At 45.8% G+C, this 13,227-nt stretch overlaps 1 pseudogene; it reads left to right on the top strand.

The window, feature by feature from the left end:
- Window positions 1-10,038: 10,038 nt before the first annotated feature.
- LOC110491107 lies at window positions 10,039-11,282 on the top strand (annotated as a pseudogene).
- Window positions 11,283-13,227: the final 1,945 nt, after the last annotated feature.

Here is a 13,227-nt window from a genome sequence, read left to right as displayed (position 1 = left end):
CAGGCAGGCTCAGGGTCAGGGCAGGCAGAATGATAAAACAACAGGAAAGCTAGAAAACAGAAATTAGATAAAGACAGGAGCACGGGAAAAACTCTGACAGGCTTGACGAAACAAACAAATCAAATTGGCAACAGACAAACAGAGAACACATGTATAAGTACAATTGGGATAATGGGGAAGATGGGCAACACCTGGAGACGCTGGTGACAAGCACAAAGACAGGTGAAACAGATCAGGGTGTGACAGGACCCCCCCCCCCCCCCCCCGGAGGGGCGCCACCTGGCGTCCTACCTGGGCGCATACCTGGTTAACCGGGGTGCCGGTGTTGGAACTCAACGATGAGGCCTGGGTCCAGGATGTCCCTAGCGGGTACCCAGCACCTCTCTTCCGGGCCATATCCCTCCCAGTCAAGCAGGTACTAGAATCTCCTGCTCCGCGGTCGAACCTTCAGGATGTGCCTCACCGTGTACGCCAGTTGTCCGTCTATGAGACAGGGAAGAGCGGTGGGCATAGAAACAGGAGACAAAGGGCTGTGAACACTTGAAAGGCGAGAACCCAGTGCCAGAGCAGGGGAGGGTGTTGCGGGCGTATTCAACCCACACGAGTTGCTGGCTCCAGGTGGTGGGGTTTGCGGAGACAAGGTAACGAAGTGTCGTCTCCAGGTCTTGATTGGCTCGCTCCGACTGGCCTTTGGATTGAGGGTGGAACTCGGAGGACAGGCTGGCCGACAACCCAATGAGTGTGCAGAACGCCTTCCAGAACCGGGATGAAAACTGAGGACCCTGGTCGGAGACTATGTCCACCGGGAGTCCATGGATCCGGAAGACTTGCTGCACCATGAGCTGGGCCGTCTCTTTGGCAGAGGGTAGCTTGGGGAGAGAAATTAAGTGGGCGGCTTAGGAAAACCGGTCCACTACTGTCAGGATGGTGGTGACAAAGTCCAGGAATATGTGAGACCAGGGACAGTGAGGGACAGGCACTGGTTGAAGGAGACCAGCCGGAGCTTGCAGAGGAGTCTTGTTCTGCGTGCAGATGGTGCAGGCGGCAACGAACGCGGAGACGTCCGGGACCATGATAGGCCACCAAAAACGTATCCGCACAAAGGCCAAAGTCCGACGTGTGCCCGGGTGGCAGGTAAGCCTGGAGGAGTGGGCCCACTCCAGGGACAAGGGGCGGACAGCGTCAGGAACAAACATCCGGTTATCTGCCCCCCCCCCCCAGGGTTTGGCTGGGAATGGTTCACCTCATGGACCTGCTTTCCTATTCCCCAGATGAGTACCGTCGCCAGGCACGAGATGGGAAGGATGGTCTCAGGGTCCGAGGGTGTAGCCGCGGGGCTATAGTGGTGTAACAGCGGATCCGGCTTGATATTCTTGGATCCCGGTCAGTAGGAGAGGGAGAAGTTAAACCGGACGAAAAGCAGGGCCCACCTAGCTTGCCTGGATTTGAGACCCTCGGCAGTGAAGAGATATTACAAGTTCTTGTAATCCGTCCACACAAAGAACGGATGTTCCGCCCTCTCCCAACCAGTGTCTCCACTCCTCCAAAGCCATCTTCACTGCGAGAAGCTCAAGATTCCCCACATCGTAATTCCTCTCTGTGGTGTTGAGGCAATGGGAGAAGAAGACGCAGGATGTAACTTGAGGACAAGGACAGAACACTGGGACAGGACAGCCCCCACTCCGACATCCAAAGCATCGGTCTCCACAACGAACTGACAGGACAGGTCAGGATGAATCAATATGGGAATGCCCAGTCCGCAGCTAGGGACCACGTGAACAGAACCTTGGGAGAGGTGAGTGCAGACAGTGGGGAAGCAGCGATAAAAGTTGGAAAATCCCAGGAAAAGCTGCAGCTGCACTCTAGACGTAGGCTAGGGCCAATCTACCACCTTTCTTACCTTCCCGGTTTCCATCTCTACATTCCCTGCAACAATGATGTAACCAAGGAAGGGGACGGTGGAGCGATGGAATTCGCTTTTCTGCACTTTTACTAAAACTGGTTCTCCAGGAGGCGCTGGAGGACCTGTCGGACATGGAACACATCTTCTTGGGCTGATTGGGAGAAAATTAGGATGTCGTCGATGTAGACGAAGATGAACCGGTTCAACATGTCACAGAGAACGTCATTGACCAGGGCCTGGATCACAGCTGGAGTGTTGGTAAGGCCAAATGGCATGACCAGATATTTGTAGTGACTGCTGGCCGTGTTGAAGTCAGTCTTTCACTCGTCCCCTTCCCGTATCTGCACCAGATAGTAAGCATTCCGCAGGTCCAACTTGAAGAAAACTGTGGCCCCCTGGAGCAGCTCGAAGGCCGAGGCGATGAGTGGTAGTGGGTAGCGGTTCTTCACCGTGATGTCATTGAGGCCCCGGTAGTTGATGCATGGGCGTAGGGTTTTGTCTTTCTTCTCCACAAAGAAGAACCCTGTGCCGGCGGGGGAGGCAGAAGGACAGATACACCCTGCAGCTAGGGAGTCCTCGATATGGGTCTCCATAGCCTTGGTCTCCGGACCCGACAGAGAGTACAGTCGTCTTCGGGGCTGTGTGGTTCCTGGGAGAAGTTTGATCCCGCAGTCATAGGGTCGGTGCGAAGGAACTGAAGGGCCTTACTGAAAACCTTGTGGAGGACCTGGTACTCCACAGGAATGGTGGAGAGGTCAGGGGCAACTTCTGAGCCCACCGGAAGACGTCACGGGCCAGGTGGCGCTGACTTCAGGCAATGCCTCAGAAGCGAGGTAGAATCCTTGGGAGGGCGAGTGGAATCAGACCTCCTCTCCTTCCTACTGTATGTTCTCGTTGCCACCCATCGATCCAGATGGTCAAGGCAATGAGTGTGTCGAGATCCATCGGTAGGTCCCGGGCTGCTAATTCGTCCTTAACTTCCTTCGATAATCCATGCAGGAACGTGTCGAACAGCGGTTACGGGTTCCAGGCTCTCTCAACTGCCAACGTGCGGAAATCCACTGCATAGTCTGCCACACTGCGGGAGTCTTGCCGAAGCTGGAGGAACTTCTGGGCAGCTTCTCCGGGACAATGGAGAATCAAAACCTTCTTCACCTCTGCCACAAACTCCTCCAGACTGAAGCATAAGGCTGACTGTTGTTCCCACACTGCTGTAGCCCAGGTGATAGCGTACCTCATCACGCTGATGTCCCGGAGGGCTATCTTTGAGCGGTTCGAGGGGAAGGAGGAGGGCTGCAACTCGATGATGAGACAACACTGTGTGAGAAGTGTCGTGACAGGTTCTCCAGCGACGCATTCAGGGGAGGTAAGCGGGGTCTCGGGAAACCGGGGTGGCTAACAGCCAGGTTACTGATTGGCTGGGAATTTACTGTCATGGTAGGCTGCCTGACAGACAATCCACAGAATTTCTCCAGCAATGTGTTCAACGTGCTTTCATGGCGTTTGGGCAAGGTCTGGAACCCTTCAATAAAACCACGAAGCAACTCCTCGTGCCTTCCAATGGTGGCTACTTGGGAGCAGACGGCGTTGCGGAGCTGGTCCGAGTCTGCTGGGTCCGTCATGGCCAGTTCGTACTATCAAGGCTCAGGAGAAGAGCCAGATGCAGACAGTTTTGAAGTAACAAAAGTTTATTACAGAAACAGGGGGTCAGGCAAACGACAGGTCAAGGGCAGGCTGAGGTCAGTAGTCCAGAGCAGAGTCCAAAAGGTACACAACGGCAGGCAGGCTCAGGGTCAGGGCAGGCAGAGGTCAGTAATCCAGGGTGTTGTGACAAGATACAGAACGGCAGGCAGGCTCAGGGTCAGGGCAGGCAGAATGGTCAAAAACCAGGAAAGCTAGAAAGATGGGCGACACCTGGAAGGGGGTGGAGATAAGCACAAAGACAGGTGAAACAGATTAGGATGTGGCAGATATAAGTTTCCTTTCATTATGTGTTGTCGAATTCATAAAAATATTTGCTGCCATTCTACTAAGGTTGTCAATAGCATTTTAAAAATGATTTTCCTTGAAAGAACAACTAGTGGGCTTTGAGTTCTTCTCCCCTATTTGGAAAGTTGGTCTGCCTGCTCTTCAGTCTGAGAGAGATATTATGAGAGCAGGTTTGAGTCTATTTCCTCTGTACATAAAACAATTGTTTAAAACTGTATAACACAATAGTGTCTTTTGAAAACTGGTTCATGTATTCCAAAGTCAATAGCGAATGTGGCTATGTATATATTTATGTTGCTGTTAATGTCTTTAAAGCCTATTTCAGCAAGTTAACCAAGTTTTTGCTGGCTTAGCTAGCCATGTTAATGACGAGCTAACGGGCACCGTCAGTCAGTGCACTGTAATGTCACTCTAGCTATTGCTAGCAGGTGATTTATAGAAATATTAAGTGAATGTATTTTCTTACTACCTTAAAAGGTTTATATAAAAAGGACATGCATTATTACTGTTGTTGCGTTCAAAGAGATATCTTGTGTCTTACCTAACCAGTGAACGTGTGGCTGTGACCGTCCTCTCAATTCCTGTCATCACTGTTTGACATCTTCTACTGCAGGAATGCTTTACTTTATTTTTGTTATTTTCTAAGCACAACGCATTTATACTATATGATCACTTTGTGCATAGAGTCTGAGAGAGATATTCTGAGAGCAGTGAACGTGTGGCTGTGACTGTCCTGTCAATGCCTGTCATTATCGTTTGATATCTTTTACTGCAGATAAAAACCAAGACAACCTGGAGTGTGGGCGTCTGTGTGCCTTTCTTCTGGGTGGCTATATGAAGTTGGTTACAGTGCCCCACGCTACAGAAGCAGGAGATAGGGTCCTGCCCTATGAGCCATTCCGGCTCGCAAGAAGCCAAGGCTTCTTACTTACTTACACTATGGGATGGTACGTTTCATGCTAACATCATGCTTTCATTAGTGTTTGGAGCTCATTATCAGTTTATAAATGAGAATGTTAGCAAGCTAAACACCCCTTACCTTGAACTAAGAGCTTGTGGGGCATTTAAACTCTGAATGATGCCTGACAGGCAGCACTGTCTCCCAGGCTTTGTGCTACCTACCAGACCACAGCCAATCACATGCAATCAACAATGCACCTAACTTGGCTAGTCTTTTGAGCGAGTGAGCAAGTTAGGTAGTTTTGTTAGTTAGATAGATATCTAGCTAGCTTGTTATCTATGCTGGTTGTTAGCTTTCATAACTGATATGTGTATAATTGTAAGGGACACTTCATGTTTTATAGATAATATTTATATTTACAGAGTGGGTGAGCTCCATTCCTGACAGGCTGATCAATTTCAATAGCAGCCTCAGAAGCTGATAAATCCAGACGCTGCTTTGTAAGCTGTTTCAAATGTAAGGCTCCTTGCAGAGAGCCTACAAGGCCAAATCCTGACTTATCAGCCCAAACGCTTGCAAATGAACTCAGTGCCACAAATAATTAATTTAAGGTTTTATTTACTAGACTTAATAAGTTGGAAAACAAGGTTGTTAAAGACATGTTATAAAACAGGGTACAATGGGGTACAACACAGTTATTGAGGTGAGAGTCTCCACAGTATAACTGGTTTCTGTACTCAACTCAGGCAAATACAACAGAACGTTCACAAGACTTTTGAGAATGACATGATCTTATTAATTGAAAGAGAAAATGTGAGGACTTCTTCAATTTAGGCATTCACAACCGTGAAACTCTAGAGCGCACCAACCAGGAAAAGACATGAACTAGGCTACCAATTAGCCTCCGATGTGGAGAGTGCCGAGACAGTATTGATCATGGGTTTGTAAATTAAACTTTAAACCGTCTTACAATACTCTTATAACTTACACCACTTTACACACACAATGCCACTTTCAGAGGAGATGAAGAATATAACAGGGATATATTACTTGTATGTCAGTGTTGCCTGCCCAGTTGGATTCCGATTAGGATGGGATGGAGCAGGGATGGATGGTTGTCCAAGTGTCTCTTGACAGCAGTGCTGAGGCCAGCAGGCCTAAATAATTCACAGCCCAAGCAGCGATACCCACTTCTCTCTCTGTCAGTACTCAGTCCAGGAAAGTAAAGTCCATTAGAGTTGTTTCCGTGCAGCTAATTCTTTCTCTGATCACAGGCGGGATGGATGTTGAACTTAGTTACTTTGTTTAAAATGAGACCACTGTGTGTTCCGCAGGGCCACCTCTGGGATGATTGCTTCGGTCTGAATAGAATACATTTTCGTCATTAGGTGTTTGGCTTCAAAGGAGGTATGGATCACTCTGTTCAACTGGTGTGGCCGCGCAAAGAAACTTAACGTCTGATAGCAAGTCCTGTAATTCATACGGATACTCACGGAGGGCGGGCCGATTAGGCCAGACAGCGTGTCACAGGGATCACCCAGTTGATTCTGAGAATCCAGCACATTCCTGTCCATTGACACAAACCTGACATTTCCTCATAAGTGTCTACAACATGTCCTATTGTACAGAAAACAGTTCAACAGTCCTTAGGATGAAACACGCGGCCTGTAGGTTCCAAACATGCCTTGGGTGAAATATCCACATTTCATGTTACAGCAAATACACATTATACCCATTTTAAAGACATCAGAAGAGACATTTCACAGTATGCTTCAAGTTCTCAACATGTCATGAGTCCTTCAGTTTGATACATTGTCCAGAAAACGTGTTTAAATGCTAAAAATCCCCCGTAACACGTGAGTCGTAAAAGATGGTTGGCTGATTGGCCCGAGAGTGTCTGTCTTTTGGCTTGTGATAGTGCTTGAGGAGGGCAAAAGTGTAAATCTTGGCCTAGAATGTGGTACATAGGGAATATTTGTTGTCCACCAACCACAACGGTGGATGTGTGACTTCTCTCGCGGGTTCTTGTTACAACAACAGAGAAAATCTCAACAAAACTTTTGTTATGTCGTGATCATATGAGATAAATAAATGATGATCTCGACATAACGAGTGAATACTTTTTTTATTCCTTGCTGGACTTCCGTACTTCCGTACTTATCTGCTCCAGGGCCAGGGTTCTGGTCTAGAAGCACTGTTTTGACTGCTCCTACAGTTTTGCTTGGGTACTGCAGTTTAACTGACACCCGGCCCAGAAAGACAATTTCCATAGATGGCCACATAGAGAAGTCAGATATGAAAATTCCTAATAAGATACTTTAGTCACCACTTTTGTGCACAAAACATCCATTCAATTATTCTAATAATTGTTGCTGAGGACTTTAATTTTTTCATCACTCAGAGTCAATGTCTACCATGTTTTTGGTTGATGTGAAGACGTCGTCTCTGCTCGCGCTGTTCCCTGTGCTAACTACAAGGTAATTACCCTGATTGAAATGACTGAGAGTCGAGGACCAATCTCTCTTGCAAAGATTGCGTCATCCTCCCCTTCATGAGTAAGACGACTGATTAAATACTTGACTAATCAGATGTTTTTTTGTGTGAAAAACAATTGTAATGTTACATTTTTGTTTATGTCACATTTCTGTTTTGATTTCGGCACAAATGAAAATGTGGCACTGTCTCGCCCAGGAATTGATGTTTCAGCGTTGTCACAATGAAGAGTTCGGATTCAATTAGGGTTTCCACTAGTTACCAAAGCCACAAAGTCGAAATTGACTATAGGCTTATTGTAAAATTGAATGAAAAACTAATTTTAACATTAATTTAAGGTTATGGTTAGGCAAAAAGTTAGCAATGTGGTTAAGGTTAGATTTAAAATAACATTTAAAGAAGAGAGATTGTAGAAATGGGAACATTGTGGTGGTGGTAACTAGTGACTACCTTCGACTAGGGATGTGTGAATGTCACGACTTCCGCCGAAGTTGGTCCCTCTCCTTGTTCGGGCGGCGTACGGCGGTCGAAGTCACCGATCTTCTAGCCATCGCCGATCCACTTTTAATTTTACATTGGTTTTGTCTTGTCTTCCATCACACCTGGTTCCAATTCCATCAATTAGATGTTGTGTATTTAACCCTCTGTCCCCAGTCAACCACCAGTGCTTTGCACACAGATCATTCAACACCACACCCACCTGTCCTGTAGGTCACCCAAACCACCTGATCTGTTTCCATGGTGATGGGCACCAGAGTGCAGGATTCATCTCAGATCCCTCATAATCTCAGGTCTTTCAACCGGCCAGGAATATCTTCTCCGCCAATCCACACATGGGCGAATGGACACATGCAAACACACACACAGACACACACACAGAAAAGCAATCGTAGACATAAATATACAATGATCTCTATGATTGTAGCATGGAAAACAGGCACATTTACCACCACTATTGCTTAGTGATTTTCAAACCAAACTATATTACTTTTAGTACATATTTTTAATCACCATTAGGATTCTATGCTGATGTTCAGGCCCAAATAGACATATGAAACTGTAGAAAATATTGATAGATTGAAAACAAAATACAGAGCTGCTGCCTAAGGAACATGGATACTGGGGAAAAGCATAGAGAAAGTAAGAAACATGAGGGGAATGAAAAAGACCAAAGCACAGACATATGCATGACACACTTCTTTCTGTCTTTTAGCTTTTCAGACAAATTCTAGGAAGGATGAGACATTGCCTCATTCAGTAAATTTGTCTTTTTCAATGATGGCAACATTTTCCAGTCCTCTTCCACATTAAAGTTCCACAGAAAGAGCAGGATACGTTTTTTTAAAGAAATCCAAATAAAGATTCTGTTGCCAAGTTTAGAGGTCGATTCTTAAGTTTAGAGGTCGATTCTTAAGTTTAGAGTCTGATTCTTAAGTTTAGTGGGGGGATTTCTTAGGCTATGGCACTGTACTTTTTCCAGACAGGGAGTGACTTGGATTAGAGTATACTGTATGAGTGCATGATTAAATGTGTCAAAAAGAGTAAAAAGTACATTATTATCTTTAGGAATGTAGTGAAATAAAAGTTGTCAAAATATAAATAGTAAAATAAAGTACAGATACCCCAAAAAACGACTTAAGTAATACTTTCAAATATTTTTACTTAAGCACTTTACCCCACTGTTTTATATTGGGGGGGACCCCTACCTTCCGCAGCTATGAGGCTACCTGCCACCCAACAACAGCACAATGAGTTCTTGTCCATGATATCGGGTTGACTGATTTCTTAGACCGAGGTAGTTAATCCTTTAGGTTTGACATTGAATCCTACATGTTCACATGCTTGGTGGTGTACCCTCCCCTTCACCCCTGATCAGTAAAACAAACAAAAGCAGATTACTGTTAAAAGATTAGAGCTTTACCCAAAATAGGACAGATTCTTAAAAATGTCCGGTATTAGGGATTTACTGTCTTTCACAGGGCTATAGCGGTAGTGATCAAACATCATAGTGTAGTATAACAAAAAGCCTGTCGGTTTTTTGTAGTTGTCTTTGGCATGGCTCCCTCTGCTGCACTACTGAGTAGTATTCCTGAGCAGCATCTCTGGCCAATGTGGGCGGCACTAATGAATCAAATTAACTCTTGGTAATTAACTCTTGGTAATTAACTCTTGGTAATTAACTCTTGGTAATCCTCTGCTGGTGCTGCCGCTGACACACACACACCTCATCAATCATCTTTTCCTTTGTTGTTTCAGGCCTGTACTCTTGGAGGCCCAAATAAGATTGCATTAGAATCTCGCCAGTCAATGAGAAAGGTTTAAATACTGACTGGTGGCGACATGGGGATGACTAGGAACTCTATTCAATCCGTATTGCTGAAGTTCAGCGTTACAGCGTGATTGAAATGTAAAGGCAATGTTCCCTCGTTAGAGGAGACAGCATTCACAGTAAAATATGCCTATGTCGGCTCTTTACCCTAACGCTACAGATTGAATAGAGCCCTAGGAGTGATTGGGGCAGCCTGGCAATGTCATTTGTTTTTTGACGTCAGGTTTTTGGTGATTAAATTGTTATTGTTGACTATGATTCAATGAATATACATGTCATTTGTTAACTTTACATACTGTAGCAATGTGTTGCCTCCACATATTGACAGCTGAGGTGAGGGTCTTTCAGTGTTTTGTTCCCAGGGCTATGGTTGGTTGTGAGGACCTGGAACCGTGGTGAGACACAGAGGCAGCAGGCAGCTCCATGGCGTGGACTGAGCTCGTGGTCCAGGCAGGGTTCAACACTGGGCCACACAGGGCCCTCCTACCATTCCTCCTCTTGATGTTCCTCACCTCCCGCTGCCTTGGTGGTCCCACAAAGCCTGCCCGCATCTCTCTGTCACCAGGGCAGCCTTTCCTAGTACTATGGGGAGTAGCCAACAAGGCGGGTTCTGGACGTCCCGACCCAGGAGCCATTGGGATGGAGAGAGAAGGCTGCTTGGCCATGTTTTATGAGGACACTCTGGGGAAGTACCCTTATTACACTGACCAGGACCAGCCTGTGAACGGAGGCCTTCCCCAACAACTCAGACCGGAAGGACACCTCCAGAATACACAGGAGGACCTCGCGGCCGCGCTACCCTCTCCGGGGTACCAGGGAATGGGGGTACTGGGTTGGGGCCAGTGTTCCCAGCAGTGGGGAAGGAACCGTGAGAAACAGGGCATCTACATGGAGGGCTCTACTGAGGACATTCTTCCCTAACTGGACCACAGAGGAGGTGGAGAAGTGGTCTCAGGTAAGATCCTCATCACGACAGTGCCAGTTTATAGTAATAGGATAAACAGATGTTATAGATGCTATTCACTATGCCAGTTGTCTCATAATAATGATGTCATCCCGTCCCCCAGGTGGACTTTGAGATGGCGGCCCAGTCCATCCTTATGGAGACACTGTAGGAGATGAGGCTCCGCCCCACAGAGCGCAGAGTGTCCTAGTACCCCAACTACTACAACTCTGGCCCCCCCAGTCGATATCCAATTACACGGGCCGCTGTCTCGCTGCTGAAATGGCGTTGAACGACGTGCCGCTATGGCTATGGAAACGCTGCTCAGCCCTCTACCTTGCCCTCACGTTAGAGAAGCTGCAGGGCGGGATCTCAAGGGCCAGACTGTACACATCTAATCAGATCCGAGAGGCACTGAGAGTGACAGGCTTGGCTGAGACCGCCTACGACCTTCCTGTGTTCCTATTAGTCAGTAGTGTCTATACGCCAACTAACTCTTTTCTGTATGAGGTGAGAGATAGTGCTGGGTGGAAGTGGATGTTGCCATATTTTTGATAGTGGTTTCTCTGTCTGGTGGGTCTGTAACTAATGTGTGATGTTCCCTCAGGTGGACTTGGTCAACGGTATTAGTTAGAGTGCTGCCATGGGGGTAGCAGGGGTTATCCTCTGGGAGAACGATCCAAGTGTCTTCTCTACAAGGACCAGTGGCAATTTTAGTGTGTAAATCTTGGTGGGGAAAAAAATAACATGTGGGATGCATGCCAGCAAAGCCCCTACACAACACTAACCAATACATTAATAGCACTATAACAGTGACAAACAGTGCCCACAAACTGTTAGGGCCTACATAAATAAAGCTGTCCCAACAGCAGTCCCAACACCTTACCACTGCTACACCTGGCTATCAGTGGTGCCTTGTCTGGCAGCAAAACAGTTCATTCAGCCTCATATACTGCCTTTTAGAAAAACATAGCTGATATGGCTGACTTGCTTAAAAAAACGTGGTTTCTACTGACAATTGAGATGTACAAACTATGGCATAAGGGAATGACAAGCTGATTAGAGGCAATCCGTAATTTCGATTAAGACAATGAGTGAACTAGGAAGGACGTCATCAATATAACTATTTGTTCATCACTTTTGAAATGTACAGCGACATAATTCAGAACATGGGCCGTTATTACAGTGTTCTCCCTGTACATCAAGTCAGAACCATAGGATAAATAAAGGGGGCATATAAGCAGACATTTCTCAAACACAGTTTATAGGCTACATGTGCACACCAAGTTAGAACAGTAGGTGAAGTTAAGAGGTGAAAATAGACCAAATTATTAGGGTGAGGCACATGGGCTACTACCAGCTTACTACACAACATACACTTAGTATTACTTTCTTAGCTACAGTATACATATCTCCCTGGCGTATGACATCATTTATGCAGCAGCATTCAAGACATTTTTGGACTCACCTTGTTGTGCTGTGCTCACTTGAACAGGAAGGTAGCACGGCAGTCCTTCACGGGCAAATTTTGTCATCAAACTTTGTCATCGAAGTCTGGCATTCTCTGGATTTATGGTGCTTTCAAGACAACTGGGAACTAAAAAAATAAAAAGGTTGAATCTTGATGATGTCAGTGATCTTCAGGTCGTAGCTTTAGAAAGAGGCCCGAGTACCCGGATTTACAATTCCGAGTTGGATGAAAGTTCAAAACGTATTTTCCCAGTCGTAGCTCGTTTTTCCTGAGTTCCTAGTTGTCTTGAACTTACGAGTCAGATTTTGAGATTTTGCAGTTCCGACTTGTTATTTTGACCGCGGCACAAATCATGCTTAATTGACAGCATGGCCAATGTTGAATGTTTATCATTTTAAACTAGGAAAGGAGCCCCTTAATCTTAGACTTGGGACCACACATCCACTCCACTGAATAGCAGGCTAGTGATTGCTTTGCAAGCTTGTATTTAGCCACTGATTCCTTCCAAACCACTCATTGTTGAATTTGCTATTTCCAATTTGCTATTTCCAACTTGTTGTGAATGTGTAATGTGTAATGTAATGTAATGTTTATGTCCAATGGCCGATGAGCATCGAGACATTTTATCATTCATTTTTCTTCATATGACAAGGATTAAAAAGGATTTGCCAGTAGATTGTCGACTTGCTTCATGATGATAACTGCTAGCTAAGATTTTGAAAGTGTGATGTTGACAAGATCAGTCCAACCAAAGCTACTGTACATTGTCATGACTGTCCTGACCAGGTCAGGTTACAGGAGACCACAACCCTACAGATTATCTCTCAACCCCAACAGAGGAGGAGAGATCTTAGCGGTCTGAAGATGTGGGGGGTTTTATGACCCCTCACGGCCCTGGTAAATCTCAGGCCACAGACAAATTCCTTTGTCCTGTTACTGTGGAGAACCAGCCTTAGAACATTAAACATTAAATAAAGGGACTTTGGAACAATGGTTAATGTCAGCCACAATGGTGGTCATGACGATAGATGGAATATGAAAATGTATGTCATTTTTGTTTTGTAATTAAAGGTTAATAGATTACGTTATTACGAAAACATTGTAACGTGAAGTTTTCATAGTAGATGTTTGATGTTTATACATTGTACGTTGTATGGAACATATCCAAATCAAAGAGAATGTTTTGGGGAAGATGAAA

The sequence above is a fragment of the Oncorhynchus mykiss genome, chromosome 16 (assembly GCF_013265735.2).
Source record: "Oncorhynchus mykiss isolate Arlee chromosome 16, USDA_OmykA_1.1, whole genome shotgun sequence".
Classification (NCBI taxonomy): Eukaryota; Metazoa; Chordata; class Actinopteri; order Salmoniformes; family Salmonidae; genus Oncorhynchus; species Oncorhynchus mykiss.
The sequence above is the reverse complement of the archived record's forward strand: the minus strand, read 5'-3'. Positions and strand labels throughout refer to the sequence as shown.